Below are 17,254 nucleotides of genomic sequence, written 5' to 3' on the forward strand. Positions count from 1 at the left end.
TCACAAGGACCAAACAAAAGTTGCATGTCATCAAGCAAAGGTCCCCGAACGAAATTAGGGTATGACAATTGCCCCTCTTTACTTGTCTTTTATTGGATATAAAAGGGAAGTAAAGATAAGACACTAATTTCGTTCCTCTCGGTTGACGAGAGTCGCGGGTGACCATAAAATACCTTCGCATGTAAATGACTTGATGTCCCCGGGGGAACAAAAGGTGTAGAAGACGATGTCAGTCTCTGCATGCTATCAAGCGTTCTGTCTTACAGATAGCAAAAGAATGTTTATACGGATAACCACTCGGGTATTTCCGCCCGTCAGCGTGACTCAAATCTCAGTATGACAGATCTTGTGAGCACGGAAGATGACGTAAATCTCCGCGTGTCAACGGGCTTGTCGACCGCGATTGACGAAGGGCGCAGAATGACCATAATTTGTCTCTGCATGCCATCGGACACAACTGTGTCTGAATGGAAAAAAGGTGTGCGGAATGACCATAATTTGTCTCCGCATGTCATCGGGCCCGCCGCCTCTGGATGACAAAAGGGCGCAGAATGACCATAATTTGTCTCTGCGTGCCATCAGACACAACTGTGTCTGAATGGCAAAAAAGTGTGCGGAATGACCATAATTTGTCTCCGCATGTCACATGACCTCAGGGTCAGTATGACAGAGATTGTGGGGCGGCCGACAAAAGCAAGGCTCTTGCTCCTACGTATCCTCAATGAGGAACTCAGACCTACGTAGTTCTAGATAAATTGTGAGACTTGAAAAAGTCTCCACCAGAAAATGCTGACACCTTCGGAAAGGGCGCAGATGACCACATTGGCCTCCACTCGTCAATCACACTTGGGGTCGCTGGATGACGAGGTGCGGATAACCGTAAGGTGTCTCCGCGGGCTACCAGCTTTTGGGTCATGGTAACAAAAAGCGGTGCGGTCGACAAAAGCAAGGCTCCTGCTCCTACGTATCCTCCAATGAGGAACTCAGACCTACGTAGTTCTGGATAACTTGTGAGACTAGAAATAGTCTCGATGTTTTCTTCGCTAAAATGCGAACGTGCTTTAGTAAAGAGATAAAACTTCCAACTAATCAGATCAACATATGCTTTTCGGACAAAAAATAATGTGTCTACCGGGGAAGGAGAATCTGCTGATGAAATTTTCTCATAACCACAAATGAGATTTTGGATGTTTAGCATTTCGTTTCTAAATGACCATTTAGAGGAAACACCGGGTTCGACAAAAATAGAAGAAAATCACTCAAAGTGTATCAATCTCGCACAGGTAAGTGTTTCATCCTAATTCCGAACCATAGATATGTCATGACTTGACTTTGCAAATTATTTCCTATCAAATCAAAAATTACATGCGTGATCATGGATCAATAGGACTTCCCTTGGGAATGGGTTCTTTTGGTGGGTTTTTCGGCTTTTGTGTGTTTTTGGCCTTTTCCTTTTCTGTTTTTGTTTTGCGCGAGGCGAACAAGTCACCGACGCATAGGATTTTGGTTGGTAATCAAAGGGAGAAGACCACTTTCAGGTCGTGGTTTCCTTTCTTTTTTTGTTTATTTGGTGACAATTCTGTACTGTTCAGATATTGTCTGGTCCAAAGACCTTTTTGCACATTTCTTCTGATTTCTTTCGATCCTTGATCAGGAGCTTTCTTTCCTTCCTTTTACTTTCTCCTATTCTTTGGTTGGGAATTTTCTTTCTTTTCTTTTCGCTTTCTCCCACTCTTTGATTGGAAATTTCCTTTCCTCTTTTTTTCTTTGATTGGAAATCTTCCTTCTTTCCTTTTTTTTGCTTCCGAGGGTAAGGATTGACATTCTCACCCTGGGTCAAGGTTTATGGTGAGTCAGGATTTCGGCTCAAGACTTGTAGAATGGCTAGACATGATACATGTCAGGGTTTGGTTTGGTTCAAGGATAAAAGGGATGCCCCACATTATTTCCATGACACAAATGCAAAAATGATGATTTGGAAACTTTATGCAAAACTGGTCATGCATGCACCTATGCGGACACTCAAGCGCCAAATTTTTATGGTCATGTGATGCTAGGGCTCAGGATTCATTTCCTCTATTTTAAATCAACCCAATGTTTCCAAAATATGTTCTTTTATCAATGTGTGCATTCATCCGAGTCCATTTTGGGCGTCCGGGGAAATTTCACAGCGTTCACCCTTCGGGTGTACACACATTTTTTTCAAAAACTAGCTATGATCGGTGAATTTTCCTTTCAATCAAAAGTCGGAAATCATCTCTATCAAAAACATGTTGGTTCTTTATCTTCTATTTTCCTTCTTTTTCTCCTTACTTGCTCTCTCTTTCCTCCTTTTTTTATTATTTTTATCATGATTTTTGTTTGTTTTATTTTTTTGGACGATGTTCCTAAACGAAAAACTCTACACGGTTCCAGAATTCCAAACATCATTGATAGTAATGATATAAACACTAACGCCACAATCCAAACAAAAATGTATGCGCTGTACAAATGACAATCGAAACAACAAAAACAAACATTAGTCTCTCAAGTCAAAAAAAATAACATAACATAAAAAATGATAAAAGAAATATGAAAGAAAACATGAATCTGGGGATCTCCCAGTCATGTAGCTCCACTCCCTCCAAAGAAGTCAAGCAAATCGGTCATCTCCTCGTCCTCGTGGGCCTCCTCTCCATCGCTGGGAGCCTCTGGGGGCGCCTCTCCTGCTTGGGCCTCGGGCCAATCCCCGGGCCATGCGACCTCTGCCCTGAACTGGTCTGGAGTAGGGCATGAAAAAGAAGCGAAGCCCTGACTCTGCATGCTGAGGCTCAGCTGGTAAAGACAATCATGGGTCTGTACATGTGCCCGGTGGTTGGCTGCCTGCTGGCGAACCAAATGCCGCAAATATCGCTCCGTATCAAATGATCCAGCCTGGCCATCCTGATGAGGTGGTGGCGCGTCTGCGGCCTGCGGAGCATCCCCCTGAGCCTGTCTCTGGGTGCAGTACTTCTCAATAAAAGCCCGGGTGATGGGCGGCCGAATCACCTTGGTAGGTGCCACGGGGACTCCGAACGACTGGCAGAATCCTGTGATCAGTGCGGGAAATCCCAGGGCCCTGTTGGACTTATCTGGATCCAAAGGGTGCCTGGTAGGCGCCATACTTGCAAAAATATAAATGGCATCAGCGATTAACTGAGCCACATGGATGCTCATCTGCGTTAGGATGGGGGAGAAGCTTTTCTACTTCACTTCTCCCCCTATTTATAGAAAATTGGGGGAGAAGCTTGCCACCCAGCTCGCCCAGGCGAGCAGGGTTGATTCCTCCAGAAGCAACAGCCTTCTGGAGGGCCCAAGTGGGCCTGGTTGCTATTTGCACCCCCATTTTTACTAAGTACACCCCCTGCCTTTTTTGGTGATTCTTTTTTTGTAAAGTTATGGAAACTTACGAATTTCGTAACGATACTTGTTTTCTTTCCGTAATGTTACGGAACCTTGCGGATTACATAATCATCCCCTTTTTTGACTTACAGAATGTTACGGAACCTCACTAATTGTGCAACGATGCTTCCATTTGATTTCCGGTGTGTCACGGAACCTTACGGATTGTGCATCAATATTTTCTTTTGTTTTCCGGCATGTCCCGGAATTTCACAAATTGCCTAATGATGGGTGCCAAGCACCTCACAAGGACCAAACAAAAGTTGCATGTCATCAAGCAAAGGTCCCCGGACGAAATTAGGGTATGACAGGCGCGTTGCTGCTCGCTGAGCATGCCAGGCCCTGTTCTTCATCTGCTAGGAACTCGCTCAACACGTTGTGTCACATTTAGTGAGTTTGTTGTTCTGCATGCGCGCACTGAGCGCGAGTTGCTCGCTCGGCACGCCTGGCTCTGTTCTTCCACTGATAAGAGCTCGCTTAGCACGCTGCGTCGCGCTAAGCGAGTTCATCTCGTTTTTCATCAAAATGCCTTGTTCTTGCTAAGCCTAATGCGAGGCTTAGCAAGCTAGTACCTGCGAAACAAAAACAGAAAACCCAAATAGGATCATTTTACCTTAGTTTTGTATGAGATAGAGTGAATCTGAGAGAAGAGGAAATGGTGACGTGGAAAAAGGGTGAGTGAAGAGAAAATTTGCGAAGGCATAAAATGAAAAATGAGTGAAAAAGAAGTAATAAAAGTGGCTGGAAGTTGGGGAGCCAGTTTCGAAAACTGCCAGCAGTTATGATGCTTGCACTTAGCGAGCCGTGGCCACTAAGCGCACCAAGGGCAACGTCCCTTGGTATTCCCTCTAGAATTTAAAATTACTTGCGCACTTAGTGAGGATGTCTCGCTTAGCGCGTGTCTCTCCATATGTGCGTTGAGCACGCAAATGTGCGCTTAGCACGTTGCAAAGTCAGCCCAACATCTTTTTTGCTTCCTGCACCCCTAAAATCAATATATATAACTGTTGGCCTTTTTTTTTAAGAAATAAAGACGTTCTTCATTTTATGGATCATTTAAGTAGACAACGCTTGTTAATCTTTCTAACTAACCTCCATTATAAATTTTTAAGCATTATTCATTGATGACCCATCTTTTCTCAAGGGTGCTTGCCGTAGGGTCTACCAATTCCATAACTCCATGAGGTCTTACTTCTTTGATCACAAATGGCCTTGACCACTTTGACTTTAGCTTTCCTGGAAATAACCTGAGTCTGGAGTTGAAGAGCAAAACTTGTTGCCCTGGCTAGAAGTTCTATCTTTGTAACTTCTTGTCATGATACACCTTTATCTTCTGCTTATAGATCTTGGATGATTCATAGGCGTTCATCCTCATTTCTTCTAACTCCAGCAATTGTAATTTCCTCTTCTCTCCAAGTGCAACTTCATCAAAGTTAAGAAGTTTAAGGGCCCAGTAGGCTTTGTGCTCTAACTCTACTGGTAGGTGGCATGCTTTCCCATAGACCAGCTAAAATGGTGACAGGCCTATGGGAGTCTTGAATGTAGTCCTATAAGCCCAGAGAGCATCATCCAGCTTTAAAGCCCAATCCTTTCTTAATGATACAATAGTCTTCTCAAGGATTCGTTTTAGCTCTCTATTTGAAACTTCTACTTGGCCATTTGTCTGGGGATGATAAGGTGTGACCACCTTATATTTGATATTGTAATGCTCCAGAACCTTCTTCAATTGCGCATTGCAGAAATGTGTTCATCACTAATCAGGGCACTTGGTACTCCAAAACTAGAAAAGATATGTTTCTTTAGGAACTTTATCACTACCCTGGCATCATTCTTGGGGGTGGCTATACCTTCCACCCACTTAGACACGTAATCAATAGCTACCAGGTCATAGATATTCTCGTATGAAGATGGAAGAGGCCCTACGAAGTCAATCCCCCAGTAGTCAAAGATTTCTACCTCCATTATGTTTTGTAGAAGCATCTCGTTCCTTTTGGAAATCCCCCTTGTTCTCTAGCATTTGTCACAGCGATGCATATAGTCATGAGTGTCTTTAAAGATTGAGGGCCAAAAGAAACTTGCTTGTAGCACCTTTGTTGTTGTCCTATCTTCGCTGTAGTGATCGCCATATGGTGAACTATGGCAGTGCTAAAGGATGCTTTGTGCTTCCTCCATCGTAACACACCTCCTCAGCAGATTTTCTGCTCCTAACTTAAACAGATATGGATCATCCCATACATAAAAGCGGGCATCATGTAGAAATTTCTTCTGCTGACTCTAGTTAAGCTCTTCAGGGATAATTTTTATGGCTTTGTAGTTGGTCACATCAGCGAACCAAGGTCTTGTGGTGGCTTGTAAGAGGAACTCATCTGGAAATTCTCCCCTTACCTTCGGTTCTTCTTTGGTCACTTCTTCATTCTTCAACCGAGAGAGGTGATCAGCTACCACACTTTCAGACCCTTTTTTTGTCCTTGATGACTATATCAAACTCTTGTATGAGCAGGACCCATCTAATCAGCCTTGGTTTTGAATCTGCTTTGCTGAGAAGGTGTTTGATGACTGCATGATCAATAAAGATTACCACCCTTGACCCCACCAAGTATAGCCTGAATTTTTCTGAGGCAAAGATCATGGCTAGCATCTCCTTATTCATGGTGGCATAATTAATTTGTGCTTCATTGAGAACTTTGCTAGCGTAGTAAATGGCGTGGAATGTGTTATCTTGCCTTTGTCCTAGGACTGCGCCCACTGCATAGTCACTAGCATCGCATATTAGTTCAAACTCTTTACTCCAATCAGGTGCGATCATCACTGGGGCAGCCGTGAGCTTGTCTTTCAGGGTCTAGAAGGTTGCTGAGCATTCTTCATCAAAATTAAACATGACATCTTTATTCAACAGATTGCTCAACGGTCTTACAATTTTGGAGAAGTCTTTGATGAATCTCCTGTAGAACCCTGCATGTCCTAGGAAGCTCCTGATGCCTTTAACATTTAATGGTGATGGCAACTTCACAATAACATCAATCATGGCCCGATCTACCTCTATCCCTTGGGCCAATATTTTGTGGCCCAAGACTATGCCTTCTCGAACCATGAACTGGCACTTCTCCCAGTTCAGAACTAGGTTTGTTTCCACGCATCTCTGTAACACCATCTCTAAGTTCTTCAAGTAACATTCAAAAGAGGTCCCAAATACCGAGAAGTCATCCATGAATACCTCGATACTTTTCTCCACCATATCTGCAAAAATGGCCAACATACACCTTTGAAATGTGGCAAGTGCATTACATAACCCAAATGGCATCCGTCTGTAGGCAAAGACATCAAAAGGGCATGTGAAAGTCGTCTTCTCCTAATCCTTGGAGTCCACCGCAATCTAATTGTATCCCAAGTATCCATCCAAGAAGCAGTAATAAGCCTATCCCGCAAGCCTCTCCAACATCTGGTCCATGAAAGGCAAAGGAAAGTGGTCTTTCCTTGTGGCTTCGTTGAGCTTACGGTAATCGATGCATATTCTCCGGCCAGTGACAGTCCTTGTTGGGATTAGGTCACTCTTTTCATTCTGAATGACTGTCATGCCCCCTTTCTTTAGTACCACCTGGACTGGGCTTACCTAAGCACTATCAGAAATGGGGTAGATAAGCCCAGCCTCTAGAAGCTTAAGCACTTTTTTCCACACCTCTTCCTTCATTGATGGGTTGAGCCTTTTCTGGGATGTCTGACTGATCTGTAATCTTCCTCCATCATTATCTTGTGCATACAGTAGGCAAGGATGATTCCTTTGAGATCTAATATATGACACCTTATTGCTTCCCTGTGTCTCTTGAGGACCTCTACCAACCTGTTTTCTTCTTCTGCTATGAGCTCACTGTTGATTACCACAGGTTTGGTCACGTTCTCCTCCAAGAACACATACTTTAGGTGGTTGGGTAGGATCTTCAGCTCCACCTTGGTCTTCTCGGATGGACTCCCGCTTTTCAATTTTTCAAAACTGGTCCCCCCTATAGGAATATTTTCTTCACAATCTAAGTCTTCCAAGCAAGCCCTTAGATCCTTCTCTTCTTCACTGGTTAGACAATCTACAACATTGATTAAAGCTTTCTCCAGTGAAGTTTCTGTAGTTGAAAGAGCACCAACGTCTTCTTTATCGACCTCCTCCACCTTGAAGCACCTCTTATCTTCCTCTAAGTATTTGATTGCTTCAAAAAGTTTGAAGGTTACCTTTTGGTCGTCAACGCTCATTTCCATATTTCCATTCACTATATTTACCACATAGTTGGCAGTCAGCATGAAGGGTCTACCTAGGATAAGAGGAATCTTCGTATCTTCTTCTATGTCCATGACGACAAAATCCACCAGAAAAGTAAAGTTGCAGACTTTGACAAGGACATCTTCTACTACCCCGTGTGGTCTTATGATTGATCAATCTACGAGTTGGAGCGTCATCTTCGTAGGGTCTATCTTCAAATTTCCAATTCTTCTACACATTGACAGGGGCATCAAGTTGAAGCTTTCCCCTAAGTCAGTGAGAGCCTTCCTTACTGACTCATTCCCTATGGTGCAAGGGATTGTCACGCTCCCAGGGTCTTTAAATTTCTTGGGTAGTTTCCTCTGTATCGCCACACTACAGTTGCCTCATACCACAATGCTCTCATTGTCAATGTACTTCCCCTTGTTGGTGAGGATGTCCTTCATGAATTTGGTGTAGAGCAGCATTTGTTGCAAGGCCTCCCCAAATGGCATGGTTATCTCTAACCCCTTGAATATCTCCACGAAATGCTTGAAGTAGCGCTCCTTATTCTTCTTTGACGACACTAAAGGATATATGGGCTCCTTTAGAGGGGTTGGTGGCTCTTCTTTCCTAGCCTCTCGGGCTAGCTGGCTTTTGTTCTTAGAGGTTAAAACCTTATTCTCTTCTTCTTTCTCTTATTCCTTCTTCTCTCATTTTTCTGCCCTTCCTTCCTCAAACTGGTTTTTTTCAGCTTTGTCTCCTTCTCCTTGCGCTCTCTTCTGGCTTCTAGTCAACACTGCCCTACATTCTTCCTACGGGTTATTCTCTGTGTTGGCTCCAAAGCTGCTAGTGGGTCTTTCAACCATTTGTTTGGCTAATTGTCCCACTTGTATCTCCAAGTTCTTGATGGATGACTCTGTGCTCCTATAGTTGGACATGGATATCTACATGAATTGATTTAGTGTCTTCTCAAGCTTGCTAGTTTTCTCATAAAGATCAACCCCTTGGTTGGAATTCTAGATGGGTTGACTTCTTTGCTCCTTATTGAAATGGTTCCCCGGATGATTCGTCCAGCTTGAGCCCTATGTGAAATTCCTCCCTTGGTTGAATCTCGGTGGTCCTCCTTGGTTGTAGCCTTGGAATTCATGGCGATTATGGGCTCCCATGTAGTTCACCTCCCTGGAAGAATCTTCTTGGGCTATGCATTGCCCTAGCTCATGTGCTCCACCATAGATGTGGCATCCCCCTATTTTCATGACTGAAGAGTGAAAGGGACTTATCGCTTGTAGTTATTGAGGGAGCTTGCTGAGGGTCTCCGTCAAGGCCTCTATCTATCAGGTCAATAGCTTGTTTTGGGCAAGTGTTGCATCTTGGGCTGCGAGTTCCATAAGGCTTCTCTTTGTTGGCATGTATGCTCGATCACGAAGGATGGCATGATCATTGGCCGCCATGTTCTCTATTAGCTCCATTGCCTCCTCCGGTGTCTTCAACTTGATTTTCCCCCTGTGGATGTGTCAAGGAGTTGCTTTAATTGTGGTCGCAGGCCATATATGAAAATGTTTAGTTGCACAGGCTCACTGTACCCATGTGTAGGCGTCTTTCTGAGTAGTCCGTGGAAACGGTCGAGCGCCTCGCTGAGCGATTCATCGAGAATTGATGGAATGAGGATATTTCCATCTTCCCTTTGGTAGTCTTTAACTCTGGGAAGTATTTCTTTAAGAACTTTTCTACAACTTCCTCCCAGGTCCGCAAGCTATTTCCTTTAAAGGAGTGTAGCCACCTTTTTGCTTCCCCTGCCAAAGAAAAAGAAAAGAGATTGAGGCGTATGGCATTCTCGGGAACACTGGCTATCTTTATCGTGTTACATATTTCTATGTAGGTGGCGAGATGAGCATAAGGATCCTCATTCGGTAGACCATGGAAGAGTTTTCCTTGTATCAGCTGTATAAGAGAGTGGGGATAAGATATGTTGATCGCTTGAACCTCCAACCTTGCAATACTGGTGAAGAATTGCGGGTAGCAAAACTAGAGTAGTCCTCTAGTGTTACTCGTCATGCACGCTCTTCTTCTATTTGATAATAGCTTTGTGGAGAGGGTGGAGGTGAAGGTTGACTGCTCCTTTGTATTTCTTGTTCTCTTCTTCTTCTTGCGGCATTGTTACGCCTACAAGTGGCTTCAATTTCTGGATTTAGTGGAGCTAAATCTTCGGTTGCAGTTCTACCTCGTATACACAAAAACAAGCACTACCGTGCAAATTATAGAAGAAAAAAATGGAGAAGAAAAAACAATGAATAAAATTAAAATTTTAAAATAAAGAATAAAGAATAAAAGAATTAATACTTACAAATTGAAAATGTATGGCAACCAAGTACGAAGACAAAGTCCCCGGCAACGGTGCCAAAAACTTGTTAACAGTTTGGCAAGTGTACCAAAAGTCCAAGTGGTAAAGACTCGTAAGTCCGAGTGTCGATTTTCACAAGAACTTTGTTTTGTACTTGTGTTGTATAATTTCCAATTTATAAGAGGAAAAGATAAGATGAGGTATGAAAGATGAATTTAAAAGAACAAGATAATAAATATTAATAGAGAACAAAAAGAAATAGTAGGGAATTCAATGAGATGGGAATGTTAGGACCTAGCATGCCTTATTTGCCTAAAATGTATTATTTTTTATTTTTCTCTATCAATTAGGTGAATTTATCCTACCCACATCTATTAAAATACTTGCCCCTGATGTCTCACGATGACAAGCCTATTTTACCTATCTATCTCCCAAATGTCTTTGCAAAGATTCAATAGATAAAATGCATGAAGTTCTAATCCTAGATGCTTGCTTTGATGTATGGGCATAATGCAATAACTCTATGTCTAGCAATGATTTTATTAAGATACATCTTCCTTTTAGTTATATTAGAAATTACCCTCTATTGAGCGATTAATTCCTAAAACTGATGCATGCAAAACCTTCCTTGTATTCCTATTAAGGATTACCCTCTGTCGAGCACCTAACCCCCAAAATGATGCAAGGATGAATGATGCATGAAATTAAAAGTAAGAAAGGATAATAGGAAAGAAAACACTTGTTGCATTGATAAATATGAAATGTACAATACATATTTTGGCTTTTTAGGTCTGTCAAGCCCTAACTAAGGGTTTAGCCTCTCATGGCCATAAGGGGCCTTACACTAGAAAAGGGGTATAGGAACTGATGGAGGAGAAGGGATGGAAAAAGGGAATAGAAAATGACGAAAGAGAAGAAAGAATTCCTTAAGGGAGAGTTCTAAGGCTTTAGGTGTGTATTAGAGTGCTTTGAGACTTAGTGTGTCTTTTCTCCTTGGATTGACTCTCTTTTTATAGTTACTAGAGTGGACTTGGGCCTATGTACTCGCCTTTACTGCGCTCTGCTCGCTTAGCGTGGATGATCGAGGCCGTACCCGAATCAAATAAACATGAAAATGCAGTAACTAGGAAGTGATCCTAGGTCGTTTCCCAACGAGCAGTGACAAGCCAAATGTTCATAATATACTTGCAGTAACAGTAACGATGGGGGGGGGGGGTTTGGTTGTTTGGTAATTAAAGAGCAGAACAAATAAAATGGAATACGAAACTACTAATATTAAAAACGGGTTGTTTCCTCTGATTCAGAAGCCACTCTCTTATCCTGGGTTATGGAGAATTCGTCCCTAACAGTCAACCACTTAATCCAACCCTATTTCAATTTACTAAGCGAAAATCAACTTAGGGTTTTCAATACGTGATTAGGCACCACATACACCAGTTAGCCCTTCGTCCATTAAGCATGAACGCAAGTTAGGCTCAGAGGTAATTAATCGAACACGAAGCGTGCACTGATTAATATTCACGAAATTGGGATAACTAGTAAAGGGAAAACTGTCAGGAAACCACATTACAAATGAAACCTCAAAGAGAGTTGGGCTTCGTCCTCAAAAGGAAACAACACCAGAAAATCTAGCCTTCCATGGATTCAAACAGAAAACGCAAATGAAACATGAAGCAGAAACGTAAATGAACAAGAACGTAAATGAACAGAAACGTAAATGAACAGAAACGTAAATGAAAGTAGAAGAAGAAACAAGAATGAACTCGTAATTAGAAGCAGAAAACGGAAATTTGCATTAAGAACGAAAACTGTAACAAGGGCACAGAAAAACGTGAAAACCTAAAACCAAAGCTCTAAATAATGAAAATAGCATAGCAGAATAGAATGCCCTGCACGAATCCCAAGGCAGCTATTTAAAAAGAGTCACTCAAAGTCACTGGGCCCTATTACAATACTCTGGCCCAAAACGAAATAAACACTGAACCACATAAAATAAAATTGCGAAATTTCCTAATTAGAAATTAACTAAGGTAAGCGCTGCTTTATTTGCCCTCTTCAAGTCCACAACCAAAATCCGGATTAAGCCTAATGTTTCATTAATTCCTGAAATTAGATTAAAAACATCAAATTAGCTAAATGAGCCCAAATAATAAAACTGCCTAATTAATTGCCAATTAAGACCAATCAATAATTAAAATGGTGCAAAAAGGGTTTAGAAAATAGAAGAAAATGATGGCACATCAAAACCCCCCATACTTAGCCTTTTGCACTCCTGGGCAAAATGAAACAAAGAACAAAATCCAAGGATATGAAAGAGAGACAAACAAAAACATTCACATATTTCTCAATGAACATCAAGGAATGAAAGGAATGGGTAACATCTAACATAAGGAGATCCAAAAAGTCAAGACATTCATGAAAATCATCCAAGCAACCCAATCATGGCAAAATAGTTAATCAGCTCAAGAATGAAAAGTGATAAAGCCTCACAAGATATACACTCTATCTCTCAAGTGTCTAGGCTACTATTTACCCTCAAAGCACCCATGAAAGCAAACACCACATAAACTTGGCAAGATTCTAAAATTGACAATCAACCCATAAACACAAGCACATGAGGATCAAAAGGTCTTTTAAGGTTGTAATGGGGCCAAGGACAAGGTATGGAGAAATATGGAATAAGTGGCTAAATCCCAAAGGAATAGAGGAGCAAAGGGGAATAAGTGCATATTAAGAAAAAAATAAAAAGAAGTAAAGATAAAAATTAAACATGAAGAGTAGAACCAAGAGTTTCATCATTCTTGTGCCATTTAAGATCTTATTCACTCAACTTTATTGCTTTTCTTTTTCTTTTTTTTCGAATTTTTTTTTTTCGAATTTTTTTTTTTTTTTTTTTTTTTTTTTTACTCTTTAGCCTTTGAGAAACAACATTTCATTCAGCATGTCCAACATTTAACCAATATACAATGTACATCAAGTATGGCCCAAAATACATCATGAAGCATAGCCAACAAAACAAGTTGTCCAATGAAACAAAAACCCCCCACACTTATTCCCAAAACAATTCCAAAGCTCCAAAATTCCTTAAGGATATGGTAATATCATGGTTTTTCACTTAAGGCTTGTAGTGAGCTTCAAAACAAGGAAAGGGAAACAAGGCTCAAAAGGGCTATCAAAGGAATTAATTCAAGGTAAGTCCATTTGGCTAGAAGCTTATAAGAACAAAATTGCCTTAATCATTTCCAAATATGCATGTGAATTAGGACGCATCAACAAGAATCAAGCCAAGGCTATTGTGCAAGCAATCAATAGGGCAAAACACACCAATTGATTATAATGATGGATGGCTCAAATTCTCACGAAGGTAAAATCATCACTTTCAAATTGAGCTTTCAAAACTATCATGACATGTAGAGAAGAATCAAGGATTTCAAGTCACAAAATGTCAAGAACTTTTATTTTCAAAACAATTACCCATTTCTTGAACATATCCTATAATTCAAAGAAAAACATGCAAAGTCGTACGTGCACATGAAATTGACCCAAAATATTAAACTGAAAATCCGACGAAACTAACAAATTAACAAAACCAACAAAACTAGCAAAACCAAAGAACACTCCCCCCCCCCCCATACTTAAACAACACATTGTCCTCACTGTAGCACAATTAAAAGATTAAAAACAATTAAATCATCAAAGAGAATCGGACAAGTGTAATAAAAGCAAAGAAGGAGATAGGAAAAGAAAAACTCCCTAAGTCATGGTGGAGGAAGAGTAGGGTGGAGTAAGAAAGTCTCTTCCACCACTACGTCCACTAAAGAAGGGTTCGTGAGGAATGACTTAAGTCGATGTCCATTGACCTTGAAGCTCTTGTTTGTGGAGTCGCTTTTGATCTCAACTATACCATAAGGAAAAACATTAGTAACAACAAAAGGACCAATCCACTTAGACCTCAACTTACCACTCATGAGTCCAAGCCTAGAATTATACAATAACACTTTTTGCCCAACCACGAAGTCTTTTTTAACTATCATGCTATCATGGAACTTCTTGGTCTTTTCTTTGTAGAACTTGGCATTCTCGTAGGCTTCTAGGCGGATTTCATCTAACTCACTCAGTTGCAACTTCCTTTCCTCGCCAGCTTGATCCATAGAGAAGTTGCAAGTCTTCACTGCCCAGTATGCTTTGTGCTCAATTTCCACTGGAAGATGACATGCCTTTCCAAAGACAACCCGATAAGGAGACATTCCTATGGGTGCTTTGTAGGCAGTCTGATGTGCCCAGAGAGCATCATCAAGCCTGGTACTCCAATCTTTCCTGCTTGGCTGCACAATCTTCTCTAGAATTCTCTTGATTTCCCTGTTAGAAATTTCTGCCTGTCCATTAGTCTGGGGGTGGTATGGTGTGGATACCCTGTGTACCACCCCGTACTTTTTAAGCAGAGCATGCATTGTCCTGTTGCAAAAATGGGTTCCTTGATCACTAACAATTGCTTTAGGTACTCCAAACCTGCAAAACAGATTAGACCTGACAAAGTCTGCGACAACTTTAGCATCATTAGTTCTAGTGGGCTTGGCTTCCACCCATTTTGAAACATAATCAACTGCAAGGAGAATATAAACATAACCAAAAGAGACAGGAAAAGGACCCATGAAATCTATACCCCAGACATCAAACACCTCACAGAATAGCATAGGTTGCTGAGGCATTTGTTGTCGCCATGTAAGTGTATTTCCTGCTCTCTGACACTGCTCACAAGTGCTGCAGATCTTCCACGCATCTTTAAAGATGGTGGGCCAATAAAAACCACAATCAAGCACTTTGCGAGCTGTCCTTTGAACACCCAGATGACCTCCCGGTGCGGAAGAATGACAGAACTGCAGGACTGAGTCAGTCTCATGATCTGGAATGCACCATCTAATGACCTGATCACTGCACAATTTCCACAAGTAGGGGTCATCCCAAATAAAATGCTTAGCATCACTTTTAATCTTATCTTTTTGGGCCTTAGATGCTAAGGGAGGAAAAACAGAGGCAACTAAATAATTGACAATGTTAGCAAACCAGGGAGTAGAAAGAGAGTCAGAAATACTATACAATATATACAAATGATCATCCGGGAAATCATCCCGAATAGGTGAATCTGCATCAGAGACACGTTCGATCCGACTCAAATGATCAGCAACTAGATTTTGTGCTCCGCTCCTATCACGAATCTCCAAGTCAAACTCTTGGAGCCAGAGCATCCATCGGATCAACCTAGGCTTAGAATCAGCCTTCTTCAACAAGTACTTTAGAGCTGCATGGTCAGTATAAACAATAATGCGAGTACCAAGCAAATAAGATCGAAATTTTTCAAGAGCAAAAACTATGGCTAGAAGCTCTTTCTTAGTAGTAGTATAATTTGCTTGGGCAGCATCTAAAGTCCTAGAAGCATAATATATCACCCTGGGCAATTTATTAATTTTCTGAGCAAGGACAGCCCCCAATGCATAATTTGATGCATCACACATAAGCTCAAAAGGGGCTGTCCAATCGGGTGCCTGGATGATGGGGGTGGTAGTCAACGCTCTTTTGAGGCAATCAAAAGCCTCTTTGCATCTGTCATTAAAGTCAAACTCCAGCTCCTTTTGCAACAAGTTGGACAGTGGAAGGGCTACTTTGCTAAAATCCCTTATAAAGCGCCTGTAGAATCCTGCATGACCAAGAAAAGATCGCACCTCTCGCACACAAGAGGGGTAAGGCAATTGTGAAATAACAGAAATTTTTGCAGGATCTACTTCAATGCCCTTATTGGAAATAATGTGGCCTAAAACTATACCTTGCTCAACCATAAAATGACATTTTTCAAAATTTAGAACAAGGTTAGTTTCAATGCATCTATTCAAAACTTTTTCCAAACTATTCAAACAACCATCAAAAGAGGATCCATATACAGTGAAATCATCCATAAACACCTCTATGCAATTTTCTAAAAAATCACTGAAAATACTAATCATGCACCGCTGGAAGGTACCAGGGGTATTGCACAGGCCGAAAGGCATCCTCCTATAAGCAAAAGTGCCGAAGGGGCAGGTGAATGTGGTCTTTTCCTGATCCTCAGGAGCAATAGTAATTTGCATATAACCAGAAAAACCATCAAGGAAACAGTAGTGGGATTTACCTGCCAGGCGTTCAAGCATCTGGTCAATGAATGGCAGGGGAAAATGGTCCTTTTTGGTAACCTGGTTCAGCCTCCTATAGTCAATGCAGACTCTCCAACTGTTCTGCACCCGAGTAGGAATCAGGTCCTCCTTCTCATTTCTGATCACTGTGAGGCCAGTCTTTTTCGGGACTACCTGGACGGGACTCACCCATTGGCTGTCGGAGATAGGATAAATGATTCCAGCTTGCAAAAGCTTGGTTATCTCCTTCTTCACTACATCAAGAATCACCGGGTTGAGTCTTCTCTGTGGCTGTCTTACTGGTTTAGCTCCATCCTCTAAATTTATTCGATGCATACATGTGGATGGGCTAATACCAGGAATGTCCGCCAGGGTCCAGCCTATAGCCTTCTTATGCTTCTTGAGAACTGACAACAACTTCTCCTCTTGCTCATCAGCAAGGGAGGCAGATATAATCACTGGAAAACTCTTGCTATCATCCAAGTAAGCGTATTTTAAATTTGATGGCAGAGGCTTCAATTTTGGTGTGGTCGGCTGGACAGTGGTAGAAGGAGATGGTTTCTCAGCCTTTACCTCATAAAGAAAGTCAGAGGTATGTGTACTTCCTGAAACATGGTTAGTCCTATCTGACTCTATAAAATCAATCTCAAGAGGTAAAACACCACCACCAGGCATGCAATCAATATCACTCTCAGATTCACTCTCAGCATCAAATTCAGACATATGATCAAGTACAATTTCAGACTCAATGCATGAAGAGTGAGAGGCATGCAGATTAGAATAAAGATCAGTCATGTATTCATCAACAACATGGTCAATTATTTCAGCACGAAATACAGAAAGATCTTCAGATGGGTATTTCATAGCATCCAGAATATTAAAATGAACAGTTATATCACCAAACTCCATGGACAGTGTGCCTGCATAAACATCTATCTTAGTTCTAGCAGTTTTCATAAAGGGTCTGCCTAGAATGATGGGAACTGATCCTTGAGAAAATCCATCTTCCATATTCAAGATATAAAAATCAACAGGGAAAATCAGTTCACCAACTCTAACTAAGACATCTTCTATGAAACCAACAGGATAGGCAACACTTCT

The sequence above is a fragment of the Glycine max genome, chromosome 18, assembly GCF_000004515.6.
Source record: "Glycine max cultivar Williams 82 chromosome 18, Glycine_max_v4.0, whole genome shotgun sequence".
NCBI classification, from domain to species: domain Eukaryota; kingdom Viridiplantae; phylum Streptophyta; class Magnoliopsida; order Fabales; family Fabaceae; genus Glycine; species Glycine max.